At 34.6% G+C, this 24,800-nt stretch overlaps 1 protein-coding gene across 1 annotated transcript in view; it reads left to right on the top strand.

Moving 5' to 3' along the window:
• The first annotated feature begins 13,919 nt into the window (after positions 1-13,919).
• The window catches only part of CDH9 (cadherin 9), a 140,018-nt gene continuing 129,137 nt past the window's right edge, over positions 13,920-24,800 (top strand). The window contains exon 1 of the mRNA XM_086362523.1: positions 13,920-14,441. The gene's annotated coding sequence lies outside the window, so the exon portion shown is untranslated. The remainder of the gene's footprint in view (positions 14,442-24,800) is intronic.

The following is a 24,800-nucleotide window of genomic DNA, read 5'->3' as shown; positions in this document are numbered from 1 at the left end:
GTGTGCATTTTTCATTTAAAGACCAAAAGTTAATATATAGTTACTAAGATACTAATCTTCATACACAATAGTTGAAACTATAAAACCAAAGCTTGACTAATGTTGCTGCTGCTGCTAAGTCGCTTCAGTCATGTCCGACTCTGTGCGACCCCAAAGACGGCGGCCCACCAGGCTTCCCCGTCCCTGGGATTCTCCAGGCAAGAACACTGGAGTGGGTTGCCATTTCCTTCTCCAATGCATGAAAGGGAAAAGTGAAAGTGAAGTCGCTCAGTCATGTCCGACTCTTCGCGACCCCATGGTCTGCAGCCTACCAGGCTCCTCCGTCCATGGGATTTTCCAGGCAAGAGTACTGGAGTGGGGTGCCATTACCTTCTCCATGACTAATGTTACATTACCTTTAAATGTGTATTTTTAATAAATACATGTCTATGTTATTCTAGCTTTATCTGTTAAATTATGCTGTATATATAAGTTAGCTATATTTTACAGATAATACAATGATTGAAAACAGATCTTTCTTTTAGAAAAAATTGAGGTCTTACATATTAATCAATTGGCCAATTTAAAAATTAGAGGGCCCCTTTTATAAGCTTTGTCGCACAGATGGTAAAGAATCTGCCTGCATGCAGGAGACCTGGGTTTGATCCCTGGGTTGGAAAGATCCCTTGAAGAAGGGAATGAATACCCATTCCAGTATTCTTGCCCAGGAAATCCCATGGACAAAGGAGCCTGGCGGACAACACCCCATGGGATCACAAAGAGTTGGACACATCTGAGTGACAATCATTTTTTATGAGCTTACCTGTGTGGCAGGCATGTAATAATGTATGTGGTGGTAATGCCACAATGTGTAAATAAGACTAGATTTTAGCCTCCAATGAAATTGCTTTCTGATAGAGGTAGCAGGGTCTATTTCTCCCTGAGAGACAGAAAGAAACATATGCCCATTAGTAATATCTAAAGAGGAGTGGTATATCATTACCTTTACCCTCACAGAGGACATGACATTTAAACTCTTTTGAAAGATTCAAAAAAAAAAAAAAAAAAATGCTGAGAGCGGTAAGAGTTCCCTGGCAGAAGGAATGGTATATTCAACGTATTTAAAACAAATGAACAATAAGGAGTTCATTAAGGAAGTATGAAAAAATTACATCTACCATGAGCACTGCATATCATGTTGGAAGCAGTGGAACCTAGAGTCTTTGGAGCTTTCAAGACATCAAATGCTTAGACCCTCTCCTGAACTTAACCAAGGAGTGAATCTGCAAGCTCTTTCTCAGATCAGCTCCCAAGCCTGTGGCTGGGAAGTTGGAATCACCAGGGAAGCCAAGGGAACTGCCAGGATCTGGGCTGTATTCAGCCTAGAACAACTAAGTCAGAATCTCAGGATGAGAAACCTATCCTCAGGTGATTTTCATGCATGAACAGGGTCAAGTACCACTGATCTAGTTACTCCAACCAGTTTTAGACGCTAACAGGCAGGAGATAAGAGTCAAAAGTCTTTCCTTTTTATTGGTTTCAAAGAAAACTCAAGGTCACCTTCACTTTGCAGGGTATAAATTATCCCTATCATGTCTTAAGAAACTCAAACTTTCCACTCTGGCGTTTTGTGCTTCTAGCAAAGTACTGTGTGTGAAGATATTCTTTAAAGGTTTGCTTATTTATGGAGATGATTTTAAAGTCACTGTTCAACTCAGACCTTTCAATCCTTTTTTTGGCTGTGCATTTAAGATATATGTATAGCATCTTATAATATGTTAACTATAATTTTTGTACAATATATAATATGTCTACTATGATTGTAAAATGTTTCAGAATATGTTGATACATCATACACTTTGTAAAATACATAATATAAAATTTTGCAAATGTTAAATAAATTTAAAAATATATAAAACTTAAAAAAACTAAAAATATAAAAGAACTATAATACAAGTTACATATACCTTTAAAAGACGGGAAAAAAGTTAAAAAGGACATTAGCAGCTGAAAGATTTGCAAGACAAGTTATATTAACAGCATGGATGGAAGCATCCTTATGAACTACCAATTAGAAATTGCTATTAAAGAAATCAAAACATGAGACACACATAGAATAGCTATTAGATTCATTGTTGAGGAAACATTTTTCTTCTTTCAATTCTCTACAGCTTCTGTTATTTGTATGAGCAGCCTCCTCTTTTGAAGCTTTGAGATACTGTTTATAACAAATTTCTTTGATTTAAGAATCCTTGCTTTCAGTAACTAAACTGTTAATACGAGGCTTTTCAATATCAAACTTTCTCAATTCATATTTTTCTTTTCAAGTTTGGTAGAGCAAATGCCATTATATTATAAATGTTCTTCTATAAATCAATAAACTCAAACCTAAACATAGAGCCTGCATTACTCTGGGAAGTGAACACATATATATATATAAGCTTCCTTCCTGATACCCAAATGAAACATATCCCAGTGAAGAAAATAGCAGAAGAGTGTAGTCACTAAAATTCAGAAATTTAAAAACAGGAATTCCCTAGAAGTTCAAATGTTAGGACTCTGAGCTGCCACTGCAGGGGAATGACTTCAATCATTAGCCTGGGAACTAAGATCTCAGCATAGGCAAAATAAATAAATAAAAGAAACTTGAAAACAAGTGGCTTTACTGTTTCACTAAGCAAGGAAAATTCAAAAATTGCATTTGAGAAATTTAATATAAATGTAAACTTTAAAAAATTAATAAATATTACATAAAATACTTAGCATCCTTTGAAGCAATCAGTTCAATTCAGCTTAGTTCAGTCACTCAGTTGAGTCCAACTCTTTGTGACCCCATGGACCGCAGCATGCCAGGCCTCCCTGTTCATCACCAACTCCTGGGTTTCACTCAGACTCATGTCCACTGAGTCAGTGATGTCATCCAACAATCTCATTCTCTGTTGTCCCCTTCTCCTCCTGCCTTCAATCTTTCCCAGCCTCAGGGTCTTCCAATAGATCAGGTCTTCGCATCAGGTGGCCAAAGTATTGGAGTTTCAGCTTCAGCTTCAGTCCTTCAAATGAATATTCAGGACTGATCTCCTTTAGAATGGACTGGTTGGATCTCCTTGCAGTCCAAGGGACTCTCAAGAGTCTTCTCCAACACCACAATTCAAAAGCATCAATTCTTCATTGCTCAGCTTTCTTTATAGTACTACACTCATATCCATACATGACTACTGGAAAAGCCATAACTTTGACAAGACAGACCTTTGTTGGCAAAGTAATGTCTCTGCTTTATAGTATGCTGTCTGGGTTTGTCATAACTGTTCTTCCAATGAGCAAGTGTATTTTAATTTCTTGGCAGCTGTCACCATCTGCAGTGATTTTGGAGCTCAATAAAAGAAAGTCTGTCACTGTTTCCATTGTTTCCCCATCTATTTGCCATAAACTGATGGGACTGGATGCCATGATCTTAGTTTTCTTAATGTTGAGTTTTAAGCCAACTTTTCACTGTCCTCTTTCACTGTCATCAAGTGGCTCTTTAGTTCGTCTTTGCTTTCTGCCATAAGGATGGTGTCATTTACATATCTGAGGTTATTGATATTTCTCCCAGAAATTTTGATTTCAGCTTGTGCTTCATCCAGCCCAGCATTTCTCATGATGTACTCTGCATATAAGTTAAGTAAGCAGGGTGACAATATACAGCCTTGGTGTACTCCTTTCCCGATTTGGAACAAGTCTGTTGTTTCATGTCCAGTTGTAATTGTTGCTTTTATGACCTCCAAACAGATTTCTCAGGAGGCAGGTCAGGTGGTCTGGTATTCCCATCTCTTGAAGAATTTTCCACAGTTTGGTGTGATCCACACAGTCAAAGGTTTTGGCATAGTCAATAAAGCAGAAGTAGATTTTTTTTCTGGAACTCTGCCTTTCTGATGATCCAACAGATGTTGCCAATTTGATCTCTGGTTCCTCTGGCTTTTCTAAATCCAACTTGAACATATGGAAGTTCACGATTCACATAATGTTGAAGCCTGGCTTGGAGAATTTTGAGCATTACTTTGCTAGTGTGTGAAATGATTGCAACCGAATGGTAGTTTGAGCATTATTTGGCATTGCCTTTCTTGGGGATTGGAAATAGAACTGACCTTTTCTGGTCTTGTGGCCACTGCTGAGTTTTCCAAATTTGCTGGCATACTGAGTGCAGCACTTTCACAGCATCATTTTATAGGATTTAATATAGCTCAACTGGAATTCCACTATCTTTGTTCATAGTGATGCTTTGTAAGGCCTGCTAGACTTTGCATTCCAGGAAGTCTGGCTCTAGGTGAGTGATCACACCATCCTGAATATCTGGGTCATAAATACCTTTTTTTTGTATAGTTCTTCTGTGTATTCTGGCCACCTCTTCTTAATAGCGTCTGGTTCTGTTAGATCCATACAATTTCTGTCCTTTATTGTGCCCATCTTTGCATGAAATGTTCCCTTGGTATCTGTAGTTTTCTTGAAAAGATTTCTAGTCTTTCCCATCATATTGTTTTCCTCTATTTCTTTACACTGATCACTGAGGAAGGCTTCCATATCTCTCCTTGCTATTCTTTGGAACTCTGTATCCAGGTATATATTTTCTTTTCTCTTTAGCCTTTCACTTCTCTTCTTTTCACAGCTATTTGTAAGGCATCCTCAGACAATCATTTTGCCTTTTTGCATTTTTCTTGGGGTTGGTCTTGGTCACTGCCTCCTTTACAATGTCACAAACCTCTGTCCATGGTTCTTCAGGCACTCTCTCTATCAGATCTAATCCCTTCTATCTATTTCTCACTTCCACTGTATAATCAAAAGCGATTTGATTTAGGTCATACCTGAATGGTCTAGTGGTTTTCCCTAGTTTCTTCCATTAAAGTCTGAATTTGGCAATAAGGAGTTCATGATCTGAGCCACAGTCAGCTTTTGGCCTTGTTTTTACTGACTGTATAGAGCTTCTCCATCTTTGGCTGCAAAGAATATAATCAACATGATTTTGGTATTGACCATCTGGTGATGTTTACGTGTAGAGTCTTCTCTTGTGTTGTTGGAAGAAGATGTTTGCTATGACAAGTGTGTTTTCTTGGCAAAACTCTACTAGCCTTTGCCGTGCTTCATTCTGTACTTCAAGGCCAAATTTGCCTGTTATTCATGTATTTTTTGACTTTCTACTTTTGCATTCCTGTCCCCTTTAATGAAAATACATCTTTTTTTTATTTAGTTTTGGAAGTCTTGTTGGTCTTCATAGAACCATTGAACTTCAGCTTCTTTAGCATTAGTGGTTGGGGCATAGACTTGGATTACTGTGATATTAAATGGTTTGCTTTGGAAATGAACAGAGATCATTCTGTCATTTTTGAGATTGCACCCAAGTACTGTATTATGGACTCTTTTGTTGACTATGATGGCTACTCCATTTCTTCTTAGGGATTCTTGCCCACAATAGTAGATATAATGTCACCTGAGTTAAATTCATCCATTCCAGTCCATTTTAATTCGCTGATTCCTAAAATGTCAATGTTCAGTCTTGCCATCTCCTGTTTGACCACTTTCAATTTGTCTTGATTCATGGACCTAACATTCCAGGTTCCAATGCAATATTGCTCTTTTACAGCATTGGACTTTACATTCATCACCAGTCACATTTACAACTGGGTGGTGTTGTTGCTTTGGCTCCGTCTCTCATTCTTTCTGGAGTTATTTCTTTATTGCTCTCCAGTAGCATATTGGGCACTTACCTACCTGGGGAGTTCATCTTTCAGTGTCCAATCTTTTTGCCTTTTCACACTGTTCATGAGGTTCTCAAGATAAGAATACTTAAGTGTTTTGCATTCCCTTCTCCAGTGGACCACGTTTTGCCAGAACTCTCCATCATGACCCATCCATCTTGGGTGGCCCTACATGGCATGGCTCATCAATTGGCTTCTAGAGATGTTTCACAATATATTAAGTGGTAAAGCAGGTTTCCAAGAAGGTAATAAAATATATGGTCTATTTTTAATTAAAACACTAATAGGTAGAGTGATTGATAGATATAAATAGGTGATAGAGACATAGATGCATAAATACAAAGATATACAGATTAAAATATGAATAGATAGATTTTTAAATTTGATCATAGAAGATACAGAAAATTGTATGAAGCTATTAATGTTAGTACCTACATTGAAAGAAGGGGTTTGAAAAGAAAAGAAGGGCAGAGAGGAAGAAAAATAAGGGGAAAAGAAGAAGTATAAAAAACATTTAAGGTTTCCATGATAAAAATAATATACAGGATATAATCTCATCTATTTAAAATTAAATGTGTTGGTGACTTAAGTTACATGCTAAAATATAGCACTAGAAATTTTCTTTTATTTGAGTGTTATTGAGTGATCTCTGTTTGACTTTTAGGATAAGCATACAATGTTATATACCCACTTATACCAATACTATTTTAAGTAAAAAAGAAAATAAATAACAATACTTTTTACTAAATTTTCATTTTGTTTGAAACATATAAAGTGCATTTACTGGCTAACTAGTTTTATTTCATGTGCTAAAGAGATACAAAGATGAGTAAAAATCTAGGGATTTTTAAAATATATCTTTCTCTAATGTAGGTGTTAAGGGAATTTTTGTTATAACACATTATTTTCAGAATACTTATCTGACTAACATAATCTAGATGAGCATTTCTAAGTATTTCCAAAGATTTACTCATGAGCCAGAAAAAAGAAAAAAAAAGCTTTAAAATATGCTTAATACTTACAAATCATTTATAAATTGTTGTGTTCGTTTAGCCTAATTCCTTAGTAAAACTTATTCTAAATGTAGATACACATTTCCTAAGTTATATATAATAAAATATATATAGTAAGAATTTACATTTTAGGTATAATTCTATGCTGTATAGAAATTTGGTGAATGAGAAATCTTTCCAAAGGATACACAATATTACAGCTACGCTTGGCCATCAGTGCCTAGAGTCGTAATGTGTTTTGTTGCCAATGAGCAGTTGAAGGAGACTATATAGTGCTTAACATAATGGGCACTAAATTTAAGTATAACAGGTTTCTACTCCTGATTCTATCAACTGCCTAGCTAAGTAAATTTTGACAATTTCATTGACTGTCAGTATCCTTATATCAAGTGAAGTCAACATTCATCTTCTAAATTTGAGATGTTTGTAAAATACTTGTATTGATTAATGCAAATACGGAATAAGTCAGCCATTGCTATTATGATAATCAGTTGTATCTTTATGAGTGATAGCAATAGCAGTTGCAATAATTATAACAGTGACAATCAGGTGACAATTATAAATACAAGCAGAATTTTTAAAAAATAATAAAGGACTCATATAAGTCATCCATGTTCTGCATGGTTTATGAATATCCAAGGAAAGACTTCAAGGATTCTTAGAACTCCCTAAGTTTTCATCATCTGCATAAAGACTGGAAAATGTTGAAGTTCTTCAAACTATGATGAAAAACAAAGATCAACATGAATAATAAATCCAGAATTCTACTTCTGCTGCATTATTTGGTACATGCATCAATCCAAGATCCCAGAGTCTGTGCATGGTTCATGTTTCATTACTACAAACATGATAGTAAACCTCCCTCTCTTTTATATATATTTTTTCAATACTTTAGAAAAGTATTGCTTATTGCTCACTAGAGGGGGAAGAGTACATGCAGTTATGAATCAAGAGTAGAACAAGAGCATATGCAAATAAATAATTTTGATAATGGGCCCTGGGATCAAACTTGAGTGAACTGAGAAGTAAGAATCACAAAGGGGTGAGAAACATTGAAAGAAGATGTGAGGTCAATGGCGTGAGATCACAAGGAGAATTAGAATGGTGGTCATAAGATTCAAGGAAGAATTAAAATAGGAAAATCAAAGCAAGGAAGAGTCAGTGTGTTGTGTGGATAATCTAAGTGATTGCTGAATTTATTTAAAAATGATGGCAATTGTTGAATAGAGTGTCTTTTCACCATTGTATATTCTTTCCAACTTTGTCATGGATTAAATGCCCATACGTGCGTGGGTTTATCTCCAGACTCTCTTTTCTGTTCTATTGATACATGTATCCTTTTTTGTGCCAATATCATGCTGTTTTGATTACTGCAACTTTGTAGTATAGTGTAAAATCTGTGAAGATAATACTTCCACTTTGTTCTTTTTCTCAAGATTGATTTGGCAATTCAGGATCTTTTGTGGTTTCATATGCATTTTAAGATTATTTGTTCTAGTTCTGTGAAACGATGAGATTAGAGTATTTCTCACATCATATACAAAAATAAGCCCCACATGGATTAAAGACATAAAAGTAAGACCTGAAACCATAAAACTCTTAGAAGAAAACATAGGCAGAACATTCATTGACATAAGTCATACAAATATTTTTGACTTATTTCATAAAACAAAATCTAACAGCAAAAATAAATAAATGAGACCTAATTAAACTTAAAGTTTTTGCATAGCAAAACCCAAAAGATGACTTATGAAATGGGAGAAAATATTTGCAAAATGGGGGAAATTTTTTTTGAATTATATGACAGAGAATAAGTTAATTTCCAAATATAGAAACAGCTCATACAACTCAATATTAAAAAAAAAAAATCTGAGCACCTGAATACACATTTTTTTTCCAAATAAGAAATGCAGATTGCTAGCTGGCACATGAAAAGATGTTCAATATCACTAATTATTAGAACGATGCAAATCAAAACAACAAGATATTACCTCACAGCTGTCAGAATGGCTGTCATCAAGAAGCCTAAAAATAGCAAATGCTGGAGAGAATGTAGAAACAAAAGAACCCTTACCCATTGTTTGGGGAAAGGTAAATTTGTGCAGCTATTATGGAAAACAATATGGAAACTCCTCCAAAAACTAAAAAGTAGAACTACCATATAGTCTAGCATTTCCATATCTGAGTATACAGCTGGAAAAAAAAACAAAACAAAAAAACCCACTAATTTGAAAAGATACAGGCAGATTCTTTGCCATTTGAGACACCAGGGAAGTTCTAAATGTTCATATCATCACTGCTTACAATAGCCAAGTTAAGAAAGTAACCCAAGTGCCCATCAATAGATGAATGGATAAAAAATGATGAAATTGAAATTTTGCCATTTGCAGCAATGTGGATAGATTCAGACAAAACTATACTTAGTGAAATAAATCAGATCAGTTCAGGTGCTCAGTCATGTCTAACTCTTTGCGACCCCATGGACTGCAGCACACCAGGCCTCCTTGAGTTTAAACTCCCGGAGTTTAAACAAACTCATGTCCATTGAGTCGGTGATGCCATCCAACCATCTCATCCTCTGTCATCCCCTTCTCCTCCCACCTTCAATCTTTCCCAGCATCAGGGTCTTTTCAAATGAGTCAGCCTTTCACATCAGGTGGCCAAAGAATTGGAGTTTTCAGCTTCAACATCAGTCCTTCCAATAAACATTCAGGACTGATCTCCTTTAGGATGGACTGTTGGATCTCCTTGCATCCAAGGGAATCTCAAGAGTCTTCTCCAACACCACAGTTCAAAAGCATCAATTATTTGGAGGCTTCATTACATAGGTATAATTGATTAAATCATCAGACACTGGCCATTGAGCCAATCTCCAACTTCTCTCCCCTTCCTATATCAGGGGAGTGGGACTAAAATCTCCAACTCTTATAATCACATGTTCTGAACTCAAGCAGGGCCCTGTGGGATTCCTAAGCATGGAAATCTTTCTGTCCCCTGTTTCTTGACTCTAGCCTTAATGATCTTTTTCAAGTTCCAAAGGGTAGAATCAAGTAGTTGCTAATTTAGGAAGGGAGAGTGAGGCAAAGACTATGGAAGAACAAGCCAGGAAATAAAGAGTGCTGTCTTGAGGTAGGGTCCTGGCATGACCACGAAGGATACACATAACATTATTAGGCTCTTTTAAGTGGTTAACCTCTTTGAGAGTTGGACCATAAAGAAGGTTGAGCATTGAAGAATTGATGCTTTCATACTGTGGTGCTGGAGAAGACTCCTGAGAGTCCTTTGGACAACAAGCAGATCAAACCCATCAATTCTAAAGGAAATCAACCCTGTATTTTCATTGGAATGTGATGCTTCCGATGCTGAAGCCAAAGGTTCAATAACTTGGCCACCTGTGATGAAGAGTCAACTCATTGGAGAAGACCCTGATGCTGGGAAAAATTGAGGGCAGAAGGAGAATAAGGTGGCTGGATGTTATCACCAACTTAATGGACATGAATTTGAGCAAACTCCAGGAGATGTTGAATGACAGAAAGCCTGGTGTGCTGAGGTCAGTGGGGTCGCAAAGAGCGACTGAACAACAACAAAGAGGTTAATATTCTTCATACCAGAGAAAGACACGTCCCTCCACTCACGTTGCCTTAAAGTAATCAGAAAAGCTGATTACTGTGCATCCGTAATTAGTAATTACTGTGCATTACTGTGAAGACTGTGCATGCTCAGTCACTTCAACCATGTCCAATTCTTTGCAACCCCATAAACTGTAGCCCACCAGGCTCCTCTGTTCATGGGACTATCCCAGCAAGAATACTGAAATGGTTGCCATTTCCTCCTTCAGGGGATCTTCCTGACCCAGGGATCAAACCCTTGTCTCCTGCGGCTCTTGCACTGGAGGGCGGATTTTCTACCACTGAGCCACCTGGGAAGTGCCAATCTTTTCAGCATCCCTCTACTTAAAGCATTGTCATGAAAGTTCTCACCAAATCCCCCTGGGTTGGGACTTTGTGAGGGCAGAAGCCCACTGTGCCCCTCTTTGCCTGGCAAACCAATAAAGCTATTCTTTTCTACTTCACTCAAAACCCTGTTTCTGAAATTCAGTTTGGCACTGGTGAACAGAGACTGAGATTTTGGCATCAGTTATCCTGTCATCCAGCCCCCATCCTTAGGTGCAGTTTAGTAGTCACCTCACTAACCTAGGAAGAGGTACCTTTTGGATCTTACTTCTTAGAAATTCCAATGATTTTAAGGAGCTCTGTGCCAGAAACCAGGATGAAGAGTCAATATATACATATATATTTCTTATATACCACAATATCATACAGGAATAAGTCAATGGTTTTGAATTATGTTATAAAGATGAGTCCCCAGGTATGAAGACACAGTGTATTCAAAGACTAAGGAAAAGAAAAAAAACAAAACAAAACAAAGTAAAACAAACAAACAAAAAAAAACAGGGTTTTTTTTTTTGCAGTAAGGTAGTACTTTTAAAGTACTAAACAATTAAGAAAAGCTAATTCGAGCTAAAGTAATATTGAAAAGAATAATTCAAATAACATTTTACATTTACTAGAAAAGGAAATATACTCCTACTACTGTTAATAATGATGATGATGACTAGTTTTGTGCAAACTTTTTGCTAAATATTTATAAACATTATACTAAGTATCAAAAGCTATTTTATATGATGCAGAATGCTACTTATATTTGAAAAGATAGCTATACATATAATAAGGAGAAGGCAATGGTACCCCACTCCAATACTCTTGCCTGGAAATTTCCATGGACAGAGGAGCATGGTAGGCTGCAGTCCATGGGGTTGTGAAGAGTCAGAAACGACTGAGTGACTTCATTTTCACTCTTTTACTTTCATGCATTGGAGAAGGAAATGGCAACCCACTCCAGTGTTCTTGCCTGGAGAATCCCAGGGATGGGGGAGCCTGGTGGGCTGCCGTCTATGGGGTTGCACAGTTGGACACGAGTGAAGTGACTTAGCAGTAGCAGTACTTTTAAAGTACTAAACAATTAAGAAAAGCTAATTCGAGCTAAAGTAATATTGAAAAGAATAATTCAAATAACATTTTACATTTACTAGAAAAGGAAATATACTCCTACTACTGTTAATAATGATGATGATGACTAGTTTTGTGCAAACTTTTTGCTAAATATTTATAAACATTATACTAAGTATCAAAAGCTATTTTATATGATGCAGAATGCTACTTATATTTGAAAAGATAGCTATACATATAATAAGGAGAAGGCAATGGTACTCCACTCCAATACTCTTGCCTGGAAAATCCCATGGAAGGAGGAGCCTGGTAGGCTGCAGTCCATGAGGTCGCTAAGAGTCAGACACGACTGAGCGACTTCGCTTTCACTTTTCACTTTCATGCATTGGAGAAGGAAATGGCAAGCCACTGCAGTGTTCTTGCCTGGAGAATCCCAGGGACGGGGGAGATTGGTGGGCTGCCATCTATGGGGTCACACAGTGTCTGAGACGACTGAAGCGACTTAGCAGCAGCAGCGGCATACACATAATATAAAGTAATTTTCAGTAATCCCAAGGTTTAGGCCCCTTGTTTTCAAATGCTCCAAATCACTGTGACAAAGGAGTGAAAGGTAGAGGATTTCTGAGATAGTAAGATAATACCCATTCTTTTAGTTGGCAAGTTCCCCTCTCCCACCTCTAGAAGTAGTAAAAATAACTTCAAATCAGGCAGTAGAATGTTTTGTTGGATTGTGAATTCACACAAAACAGCCTTTCCCTACAGTTGGGTTTCAGTGGGAAATGAAATGCATGCAACTTTAGGGATTTAAAGCTTTTATTTGTGAACATTCACCTTAAGCTATGATAAAATATTTTGTTTGGTTCCTTTTTCCCACTCTACAAGCATTACTTTATCAGCATTAGCAGAGAGACTTTCATAATATGTTTATTTAAAGGAACAAGTAGACCCGGAAGAAATGAATATAAAGGAGAATGTGAATTTTATATTAAGTGTCTTTGCCTCAGGAAAACTCTCTTAGCCTCCGTGAAAAACTCACTAAGCTGTTCTTAACCACTTGGATCTATCCAGTCCTGGACAATATACTTTATTTCTTCTTTCACTTCCTTCATTTGTAGATGAACAAAGTTAAGTCCCTTTTTGTTGTTGTCCATCGGTCGCTAAGTCACATCAGACTCCTTGCAACCCCATGGACTGTAGCACTCCAGGCTCCTCTGTCCTCCATTATCTCCAGGCGAGTTTGCTCAAATTCATGTCCACTGAGTAGGTGTTGCTATCTAACCATCTCTTGGTGGGGGGCTGGGGGCGGTGTCCATTTCCTACACTTTAAATTCACAAGTATTTAAAAACTGTGTACTACTTAAATTATCATGCATTAGCTATGTCACATTTTATTTTGGGACAAGTGAAACTGTATTTTTAAGTATTTGTTTTCCCTTTTAAGAAAGGAATTTCTATAATGTACATAAATAACAATGGCTCAGATAGGCAGCTCTATTATCTGCACTTCGTGGATAAGCTGCACCACTGGGGGGGCAGAAGTGGCAATTTTATTTTTATTTTCTATTGTCAGTTTTCCTTTGAAGCATCAAATAGAATATTGATATTTTTGGCACTTATGCTATTTACTTACTGTGATTTAACGAGCCGTTATAAAGTGAGCCATATTCCCACTATGCATTTCATACAACTATTACTAGAACTTCTTTTCAGAAAGATTTATCTACAAATCAATATTTCTCTTATTGTACCATTTCCAGAAGTACTAAAGAAACTTCTAAAACAGGATTTGATTCTGTTATAGTTTACCCTCTCTAATAGTTGTACAATGTACAGCAGCAAATCTAACAGGTGGAATATCTAGTTTTTATCATGTTGCTATGGTCACAATTATATGTGGACATTTCCAAGAAAGGTGAAAATACATCAATTGCATTATCAAAAGATTAGCAAAACGTTATAGAAATCTGAAATCATATTTAAAATCATTCTCTTTACTGAAAAATCATGTTAAGGTATTAGATGTGTTAAATTATTGTTAATGAAAGATTATTTTAGTCTATAAAGTCAGAGACACAGATAAAAATTCATGATCACTGATAAATAGAATTTAGATTCTTTTTCTTAAACTTGAAATTTTGAAATTTAAACAGATAGTCATGAATTCTGCGGGGAATATACACAAAATTCCTTTTGAGTATCAGAACTGTCCATGTGATATATATTTGCTACAGATGATTTACAGGTTACAGACATGCTGTGACCTTTCTCTCCCAACTGCAAACATATTAAGCAGAGCTGATTAACGGAGACGGAAACACTGGGTTGTTTTCTCTAATGGGAGTCTTTGACAAAGCCCTCTTTGAGCCCTCCCACTTTATTCGCCTGCAAATCGCCGTGCCTAAAGTCTTTAGTCCCCAGCCCAAACCTGGAGCCCTGCAGCGCCATCAGCGGCAATATCTTCCTATGTGAGGGACGTCTCTTATTAATCAGAAACGCTGAATGGAAACCAATCAGATAGAGAGTTCCTTTGGCTTCAGCTTCCTGCCTGTCTGAGTTAAAAGTGATGCTCGCTGTAAGAGGAAGGCACACTGAGATTCAGGAAGATTCAGCTGAGAAGATACTATAAAAAGAGAAGAGAAGGAATGAGAGAGAAGCAACACCGGAATTGTCAGCACTGAGCAGGGCTAAACTCAATTTCATTACGGAACAAGGTAAATGTCATTTACTTTGCTTGACATTATAAGCTCTTTAATTTTTGCTTTCTTGTAATGTAATAATACAAATAGTGCTTTTCTCTTAGTTGCTGTATTTTGCTCTTTCATTCTCTCTCTCAACATTTGAAAGCAGGTAAGAGTACATTTTTTAGTATTTGGATAAGATATTAAAATGCTCAGGGAAAAACTTGCAATGTTTGCTTCTTATTTTACTTTTACAAAACTGATACCACCAAAGCTCTTTTTGTAGTGCTCAAATTTGCATATGGAGCTTTACTAAAAAAATAAAGCTAAACTTCACATCATGTTGATTTGGGTGGCTTTCAAACACATATTAATTTTGTTTGTGTGTACTATTATTATATTAATTTGAAATAGACTCCTGTTTTTCTCATAACTTTTGCTTACATAATTTGAGTCAGAACTGTCAAAGCCATCTTGATCATGTCTTAAAAAGTGATTTATTTTTAATATTAAAATGAAATGACATAGAAATAATAAAAATACCACATATATAGATAAACATAGGATGCCAGGATAATAGTGATCACTTTACCTGGTGAAGGAGGTTTCTTCACATATTTGTGGTTCTCACTCAGGTCAACATTCTGAGTGTGTACATCTGTTGGCTATAATTGTTCTCCATTATTCTGGGCAAATGTATCTTAATGTAATAAAGACTGGATGAAAACCACAGGAGGGAGTTTCAAAGGCAAAATTGATGTGTTTTATTTGAAGTGATATGGAAAATGCAACGACTTAATGGAGCATTTTTTTTTTTTACCTTGCATACTCAATATAACCATTCACATCAATTATATTTTCAAGCATGCTAATCTCTAAAAAGCCATGATGAATTTTAATTAAAAGGTTATCAATATTCTATAGCACTTACATTTAGATACTGTTAACAGTGTATGTTCTCAGAATCTATTTTAAATAACAAAAGTGCACAAAGGAACAGTGATCACCTGTAGTAAAGTTTACATTTATTTGTATTATCAACTTTTGGAAGTCTTTTCTGGGAGACTTGTAATATAATATTGTGTTATATATCTATGAGATTAATAATCAAGATTTTTTAACAAGGTCTTTGAAATCTGTAGCATAAAAAAATGAGTGATTTTTGTAACTGACAAAGGTGGTAACTTTTGCAAGACAGGAGGAAATTTTCATGTGGCTCTTTACTTGTCTGTGGAATTAGAATGTTGCCCATCTTCAGCCATTAACTAAGAATGAACTTGATCATTCAATGTTCTTAACTTGGCAAAAAAGTACAATTTAAAAACCTCTAGCATTCAATAGAGGATGGATCCTGTTTTCAGACTGAGACACTGCTTCATTACCTAGGCAGTGCTATGTCAAGGGTAGACATAATTTGTGTAACTACAAGACTTCTTAATACAGGATTGAATGGTAGATATATTTTGAAAAATAAAGAAAATGAAATAACATGCTATTCCAGCCCATAGCAGCAGAGAAATGGGACTCAACACCAGCAGCATGTATTTGTGGTCTTGTCGTCAAACATATTATGGATTCAACTGAAGTTTTCTGAAATGAAGAGAACAAAATAATTGTATGCACTTAATAGATATATGCTGAGGTGTTGAAATACTGTCATCTCTGTATTTGTTTTGAAACATGAGAAAATGTAAGATAAAGCTCATTATATGAGCAAATCTAATTCTGGAAATAATGAATAGAAAAATGCTTCAGAGGAAGCAGAATAGTAGTATCAGTTTAGAAAGAATTCACTAACTTTAAGTCAGAAAGGTTTGTTAGGACTGAAAAAGCAAATCATGTAAGATCATATTACTTTCTAGGATAGAAAAATGATTTTCCCCTTATTATACTATTTATAGTTTAAGAACAATTTTGAAATGTTTCACATAATTATACCACCATTATTATACTCATTGTATAATTGAAATAAAAATGTCTTGTACCACTGCCTATGTATAAAAGATTATGGTATCAAAGTTAGCTTTGAAATTATGTCTTTAAATGTTATGTTGCTCTACTTGATAAATTACATGTTAGATCAGAAGCTCTTCTGAATGTCACCTTGCATAAAAAGATTTCACTGGGTATTTGGTATTTTACTGTGACCCTCATACACACAAAGTTTAGTCAGTTTAATGTCCCTTCTTTGGTACATGCCCCAAATGTGAATTAAATAAAACTTCATCTGATATTTTTTTTTTTTCTACTGAGTTACTTCTTTATAGACATCAGTAGTGATCTAAGGCACACATGCATTCCCTATAATCTTTGCACAATCTGGAGGTGCAGTTAATCAGAATGCTTTGGACAATGCTTAAAATTACAATAAAATATGTGAGTAATATGGAAATATATTGTACACAAGAAAATATAAATTAAGCTCTGTTAATTAAAAAATATGAATGTGTGTCATGAATAAACATTGGCTGTAACTTGTTCTCTATGAAAGTGAACGGAGTAGATGGATAATTATTTAGTGTTAATACAAATGCTTCAATAAACTAGATCATTAGCTTGTTATACTCTTTAATACTAATTCTGTCCTCTCAAAGGCATTTTAAATATAAAGTATAAATAAATCTAGTGTTTTTAAAAAACAGAGTATGATACTTTAAAAATGTTCTATGTGATATTTTAAATATTTGCACCTCTGACTTCAAGGATACACACACACACACACATATATATATATATCTTATGTATATATATATACACATAATATATTATTCTCTTCTATTATAAAAGCTCTAGTTAGGTTCTTAGGCATTTTACTTGCTAATTTATCTACTTAAGTTTTCTTAAGAAAGAAGAAAATATTCTAAATGATACCAAAGGGTATTGGTCTTAGTTAGCTTTGTTTTTACCTAATGTAAATTTATGAATACATTATTTTTATTGTAGAATAAGATACTTCTTAAGGTAAAGAAATCATTTCCTTTGTAGCTTGCATATCTTTTTTCAAAATGAGCTGTGTCTTAAAATATACCCCCCTCAAACCTCTTAATGTCTATAACATCTTATCATCTTATTTAGGTGTTAACATAAAATCCTAGAACTTTAAAAAAAGGATTTTAACCACCTCCAACTCTGATGTTGCACAGGAAAACTAAGGTTTAGAAAAATCAGATTATATAACCGAGGATGTCGAATTATATGTGAAAATTGTCAACATTTTGTAAAAATATATCATTATGTGGGAACATTATGTGAAAGTTGAGTCATGAGAATCATATCAGGGATACACACACAGACACACACAGACACACACAGACACACACACACACACAGAGTGACTAGCTGAAAATACTAGATTGTTTTAAGCATCCTGAAAAGTTTTTTTTTTTTTTTTCTTATAAGTCACTTCAAATTACTCTGCCTGGAACTACCATTATCCTCATCAATAAAATAAGGTAAGGAATGCACAATGAGGAGAGTATCTTTATAGCACTGTTATACATTTTCATAGCAGTCCTAATATGTTAATGTACTTATTCCTAAATTTAGCACTACTAAGAGATGGTCTTATAGCCATATTAAGAATGCAAAGTGCCTGAATAAAAGAAGGATCTCTGGAGCCTAACCAAGACATTTTATATTAACACTATCAAGAAACACCTCCCAAAGCATAAAAGTCATAATAATGGATCTTACTACTTATGAAGAGCAAATGGAAATCTCATGAGGTTACTGTTGCTGTGGTATGTGTGTGTGTGTATAATACATATGTCTTTATACTACAGCCCATGGGATCACAAAGAGTTGGACACACCTTAAGGACTGAACAACAGTTTATTTTTAAGAGAAAAGGTGGGGACAAGAAGAAGGGAGAAGACCTGAATATTTTCTTAAAGTGACATTCAAGGTTTTCCTTTTTTGCCCATATTCAATCACTTTGCTAAATTATAAATCAATTTCAAGAGGAATGGTTGTACTCATAGTCTATATTTCTATTCATGAGCAAGATAATTATTGGTCTTTCTGATTAATCAATGAAACACCAGAGCGTATGGTTATTTTGTAAGCATTAATTAAAAAACCTACTCTTTATATCACTGTCTGAGATTAACGGTTTGGAAAGAATGGAGATAGTAGTGGCTAGTAGTTGCTATTTGATTCTTGAGTTTAAAGGTGAACGTGTAAGAAATAGATACACCTGGTAGAATTTATATTCGAATATGTTAAAATCACTACACTTTATGTATTATTAATAGAGTATCTAATGAATAGTGGACATTTTCCTCATATTTACTGAAACAAGATCTTAGGAAAGTCATAAAAAGCAAGAAACAATATTTACAGGAAGGAAGTGTAATAAGGATGACAACAATGCATATCAATGTGTAATCTAAGCAAATAAACACCAGTAATTCACTTCCTGTGATAAAAGATATCATGTGAAATACAGTACTTTTATGAACTAGGCCCTCAATACTATAAGTTTTGAAAGGGTGTTTTCCTTCAGACAAATAATTTCTTTATCATCTATTTTTTCTAGCAAAACAGGTTATTGAAATGATTTAATATAATTGCTTGAAATATTTTTCAAAATATTAACATCTGTGTGTTATAAACACTTCACAATTCAAATCTCTTTCCACTGTGATGGTAATTAACCACAGATGAAACACTGGAGAACATTTACAGGTCAAATTACAAAGTAATATCTATCTATCTATGTTGTGTAGTGTACTTAGTTGCTTAGTCATATCTAACTTTCTGTTACCCCATGGACTATAACCCGCCAGGCTCCTCCGTCCATGAGGATTCTCTATGCAAGAATACTGGAGTGGGTTGCCATGCCCTCCTCCAGGGCTATCTATCTATATCTTTATATATTTATCTATACATCTCCATCTGTATGTATTTCTTTTTCTGTATATATAGGTAGATCTGTGTACATGTGTTTTTGTGTACCCAAAAATATATAATGGAAAAAATAGACTGTTCTATACGTGAATGTCTCTTTTGCTGTAAAGTTAAAAAATAAAATAAAATAAATTAAAAAAAAATAGAAAGGAATAATATGATCATTGCAATGTACAAATTATTATAGCCTTTAAATTAGTAGAATGGTGTAATATTAAGCAGTAAAAATCTGTTTTATTGTCAATCATGGATATGAACAAATGATAAAATAGGAGTTAAAACTACATTTTAATACTGGAAAAGTTTAAACACAAAGTTCATGTTTATGGCTGATTTTTTTAGATAGGGAGAGTTACACATACATTTTTTAAGACCATAACTAGAAATAATCACTTTCCATTTAATGTACAAAATTCTTGAAGACTTCATAAAATTATAATCTCTTTACCCACTTGTATGGTGGGTAGAAAATAAAGTAGGAATTTTAATGCTATCTCAAGCCATATTGGTTAAAACTTAGATTATTTTTATTGGAAAATAAGATCTTTATTATTTATTTAAAATATAGCCATAGCATGTAATGATTTATTTGGTCATTTTCCATAGTTGAGTGTGTCAATAGCCATTTTATATTTATTGTATTATTGGGTAAATTAACTATTTGCTTATCCAAATTTTCTTTATATTAAAAATATGATACTAAGATTAAATACCATTGCTTTATGTCATATAACTTATATACAATAATTTAATAAATCAGTGAAGGATAAATATGTGTATTACAGTCCTTTAAGGTTAATTTTATATAACAGCATATTACAAATTAACTATGCATGCACTGAGCAGGGTTGAAATAGGTTTAACTATTAGAATAAAAGCAATACTTTTCCTTCCCCCCTAAATCTTGTCAGTTTATCTAGATGATGTGACATTTTATATATATTTTCAATTCAGTTACACTTTTTTGAGTACAAGAGCATTAAATAAGATTCAGGTTTATATTTCTGATAATACTTAACTCTTCCAAAGACTAAATAATTAATACTATTGTAATAATACATATGAAAATCATCTTTCTTATATGTTTAACTTAGATTAAGATTCCTGATACAGTCATTAACAATGAAGAATGTTATCATATAGGGAATAAATATTTTTTGTATAATTGAAATTAACTTTGGTCAGTTTAGAATAGGGAGTTCTATTGAAATATAAATAGTGAATAACAATAATAAGCTTAAAATGTTTAATATAGAGTTATTTTAACTCTTTAAAATAAAGATTTTTTTAAATCAATGCTATCTATGTCTGTATATTTAAATGTCTATATGTATACTGAATATATATATGTATGATGTGTCTCAAGCTCACTACTTTGGACTTGAGACCTATGTTAAATTTTGTTTTAAGTAGGTAAATATGGAAGATTGTTTTATTTAAATAAGAAAGTTTCAATTTTAGAAATTTAGAAAATTGATTTCAGAAAATTAAGTGGGCAATTGTTCTAATAGAATTTTTAAAATAAATATATATCAGGAAACTACTTGAGTATATAATTACAAGTGCTCAAAGATGAATACTGAAACTGATGGAGACCAAATGACAGAATGGAGACTAAAAAAGTAATGAGATTCAATGGGAGACTCAGTAGCAGAGACACACAATAATTTAATAATGATGCTATCATGAGTGTCTGATGTCTCCCCAAACATTCTTATGGTTTGGTGCTGACAAATGAAGCATTATCTTTGGATTCACTGCAACTCTATTTAAACACAGGCATAGAGATTCCTCTCCATTTCACTCAAAACTGAACTGTATTTATTGCAGTTTTACATTGAAATTGAGCTTTAAGCATTTTCATGGAAGAATAAAATTTACTTCATGATAAGTATGTCAATTGTGTATGTCTCGCATTATACTTCAATGACCATATTATTAAATTATGGCCTTCCCTGGTAGCTCAGTTGGTAAAGAGTCTGCCTGCAGTGCAGGAGACCCTGGTTCAATCCCTAGGTAGGGAAGATCCCCTGGAGAAGGAAATGGCAAACCACTCCAGTATCCTTGCCTAGAAAATCCCATGGATAGATAAGCCTGGTAGGCTGCAGTCCATGGGATTGCAAAAAGTCGGGCACAACTGAGCAACAAACATACATTTTAAATTGCACTCTTCTAAAACAATAAGAAAATGTAGGTAAACAACCCAAATGGAAAGAGTGTTGAGTAAATTCTACCCCAGAATGAAAATTTTATTTAGATGATGGGTTTTGACAAACATATCCTTATGTATTTATAACTAATATTTTTATGTAAAATATGGATTTGGAAACAGATTTTAGAGAATAAATAACTAGAATTAGACACATAGTCTTACAATGCAATGACTTTCTAAAAATAAGAGATGTTTTATAAACTATCAGTGATACACATTTTATTAAAATTATAGCTTTATATTATTTTTCTAAATGTAATCATTTAATGTTTTTATTACTTTTCATCCAGTATTTTGACTTATGTCAATGGAATGCATATGAAATTAACCTTTATCCCCAAGATGAGAAAAATTTTAAGTATAAGTAGTTAATTTACTAAAAGTATATATATATTTTTTTTTTTTTTTTGGTCATGCCACACAGTTTGCCCTGGGCAGTGAAAGCACACAGTGAAACCACTGGTCACCGGTGCATACATTCTCAGTTGCTCAGTCATGTCCAACTCTTTGTGATCCCATGGACTGTAGCCTGCCAGGCTCATTTGTTCATGGGATTCCCCAGGCAACAATACTGGAAGGCGAGGAAATTCCCACTAAAAGTAGCTTCTTAACCTATTTAATATATAGGAAAGTAACCATATTTTAAGATTATGTAAAGAACTTTTTGTCTTTAACATGTGATTAAAATGTTCTCAAGAATAAATTCACTAATAAGATACATCAAATGAGGGGGTGACAGAGGATGAGATGGTTGGATGGCATCACTGACTCAATGGATGTAAGTTTGAGAGGACTCCGGGAGACAGAGAAAGACAGGGACACCTGGCATGCTGCCTTCCATGGGGTCACAAAGAGTTGGACATGACTTAGCCACTGAGCAAATACATAACTATATATAATGCAAGTATATAACTATATATAATGCATTAATTTTCTAATATGCTTGGTGACATGTATTGTGCTGAAAGTGTTAAATATATTTCTCCTTTAACTATAACTATTATCTCTGAGGAAAAAAAAATGATCCACATCCACCTTCTTTTAACCTTTCACTTCTGCTTGAATTCTGACTTGTTTGGTGGCTAAAATAGACGTCATTTGAGTTGTACGTTTCCCACTGATTTCTACCAAATTGAATGTAAATCTTTAGTGATTCATAGAAGGCAGATTTTTTTTTTCTGATGTAATGACCTATGATAATTTGTTTCTCTTGCTGCTTTTAACTACTTTAGCTTTCTTACCTTCACTGAAGTTTTAGTTTTCTGCTATTTCTGTTTCCCTGTTTACTGCTTTGCTCCTTCCACCTACCCCTACACCTTCTGTTTTTCCTACCCCTACACCTTCTCTAATTTCAAGGCAGAATATGTTTAACTACAAGTGCTTTTTCATTCTTAATTTGGCTTGCTTTTCAGGGAGATGATTCAGTGAACTGTAACAGAAAATAGCTTTTCTAACTCGAGGAGCTCCTTAGATGTGATGCTAATAAAAATTGGTCAAAATATTCAATGGATGATTTTATTGATAGAAACACTTCTCTGCCATTCCACTTCTCCCAACTTTACCTTCTAATTGACTGGAAATGGGCGTTATGGTGGTGGTTTAGTTGCTAAGTCGTGTCTGACTCTTGTGATCCCATGAGCTGAAACCCACCAGGCTCATCTGTTCACGGGGTTTTCCAGGCAAGAATACTGGAGTGGGTTGCCAGTTCCTTCTCCAGGGGATGGGCCTTATGGGGAGCTGAATATTACCTGGGTCACAATTCATTAAGAAGAGATAAGTGGAACAAAGAGACATGGTACTATTGACTAGTGGGTTTGACTGCAGGTCCAGGAATGTAGCCCTGACTTGCATACAGCTGCATCAAGATTTTGGAGAACCATTAATAAAAATCAGGACTTGCAACTGGTAAGGCTGTTCTTTGTATAGTTAATATACATAAGGTGTATGTGTGAGGAGACAAATTAGCAAAAGTATTTTCATGCTGACTGCTCAAGAATCCCAAAACTGATACCTATGAACTTTTCACATTAAGAAGCTGATTGTGTTCCATTTTCATGTAGTGGAAATGACAGTCCATCTTACAGTTCGCTGGTATTGGCAGAAGCAGTGCTTCTCATAACATCAATAGCAGTATGTGGTGCTCTAAATATGTGCAGGTTTATTGAGAAGTCTGTTCAGAATCTTATATGCATCCTTTATGTTCTTTTAAGTTCACTATCAGGAGAAAAAGATCTTCTGATTAGTTGTAGAAATTAATTTTTCCATTGGCTGATTATTTCATTTTCTTAGCTTTGAATTTATTCATCAGTGAAGATCTGCTTCACGTCTTAGGCTCTGTGCTGTTGTGGGACATGTTCTGGGAAGACCATCACATGGAAATCACTTTCATTTCCAAACAGCTTCAGTTGTTAGAGAATCTCCTCTTGCCATAAGTGGCAACATTTATCTTTGCTGTCTCTCTTTATTTTTTCTTAGTTTTCCTTGGTATTAATTTTTCTTTCACCATTATGTAATAGTATTAAAAGAAAAGTATTCAAAGAAAACATTGTCCAGCCTATACTTTCCTTTCAGTGTGAACAGGCCTCGTTTCTTCAGTTTTAAAATAAGTAACATTTTATAGACTGCTATACCATTCCAGTTGCCCTGTGCAAATTGAACTCTTGTTTGATATTATCCCAAAATTGAGATCAATAATCCTAATATGAAATAGGAGTACACAATAAGTTGGACTATAACTCCCTTTTATAAGCTGCTTTCCAAGTTAATCCAAGACCATTTTTCTATTCTTCTTCACTGCTTTCGAATGACATACATAGAAAAAAATGTCTTTATGATTTATAATTCTGTGTTACAAGGCAAAATACCAAATCCTAATACTAGTCATATCTTACATCGATCTTTTACTGTCTTGTCCTTCAACCAGTCTTCTTATGAAAACTTTCATATCTCTTTTCCCTAATAAGATAAGAAATTTTAATTGCTCACCTACCCAACAGTATGTTTAAATATTTTTCTCTTTTACATATACCCCCTTTTTTTTTTTTATTTCCTTTCTATTTAGGTCATCATAGGGCATTAAGTATCCCTGGATTGGGAAGATTCCTGGAGAAGGGAAAGGCTAGCCATTCCAGTATTCTGGTCTGGAGAATTGTGTATAGTTATGGGGGTCATAAAGAGTCGGACACGACTGAGTGACTTTCACTTTCACTTTCTTTTCTGTTTTCACTTTCTTTCAGGGCATTAAGAAGAGTTTCCTGTGCTACACACCAGGT

The sequence above is a fragment of the Bos grunniens genome, chromosome 20, assembly GCF_055505025.1.
Source record: "Bos grunniens cultivar Pamir isolate PY7600 chromosome 20, Bosgru_T2T1.0, whole genome shotgun sequence".
In the NCBI taxonomy this organism is placed as follows: Eukaryota; Metazoa; Chordata; class Mammalia; order Artiodactyla; family Bovidae; genus Bos; species Bos grunniens.
This window is presented reverse-complemented; position numbering and strand designations above follow the sequence as displayed.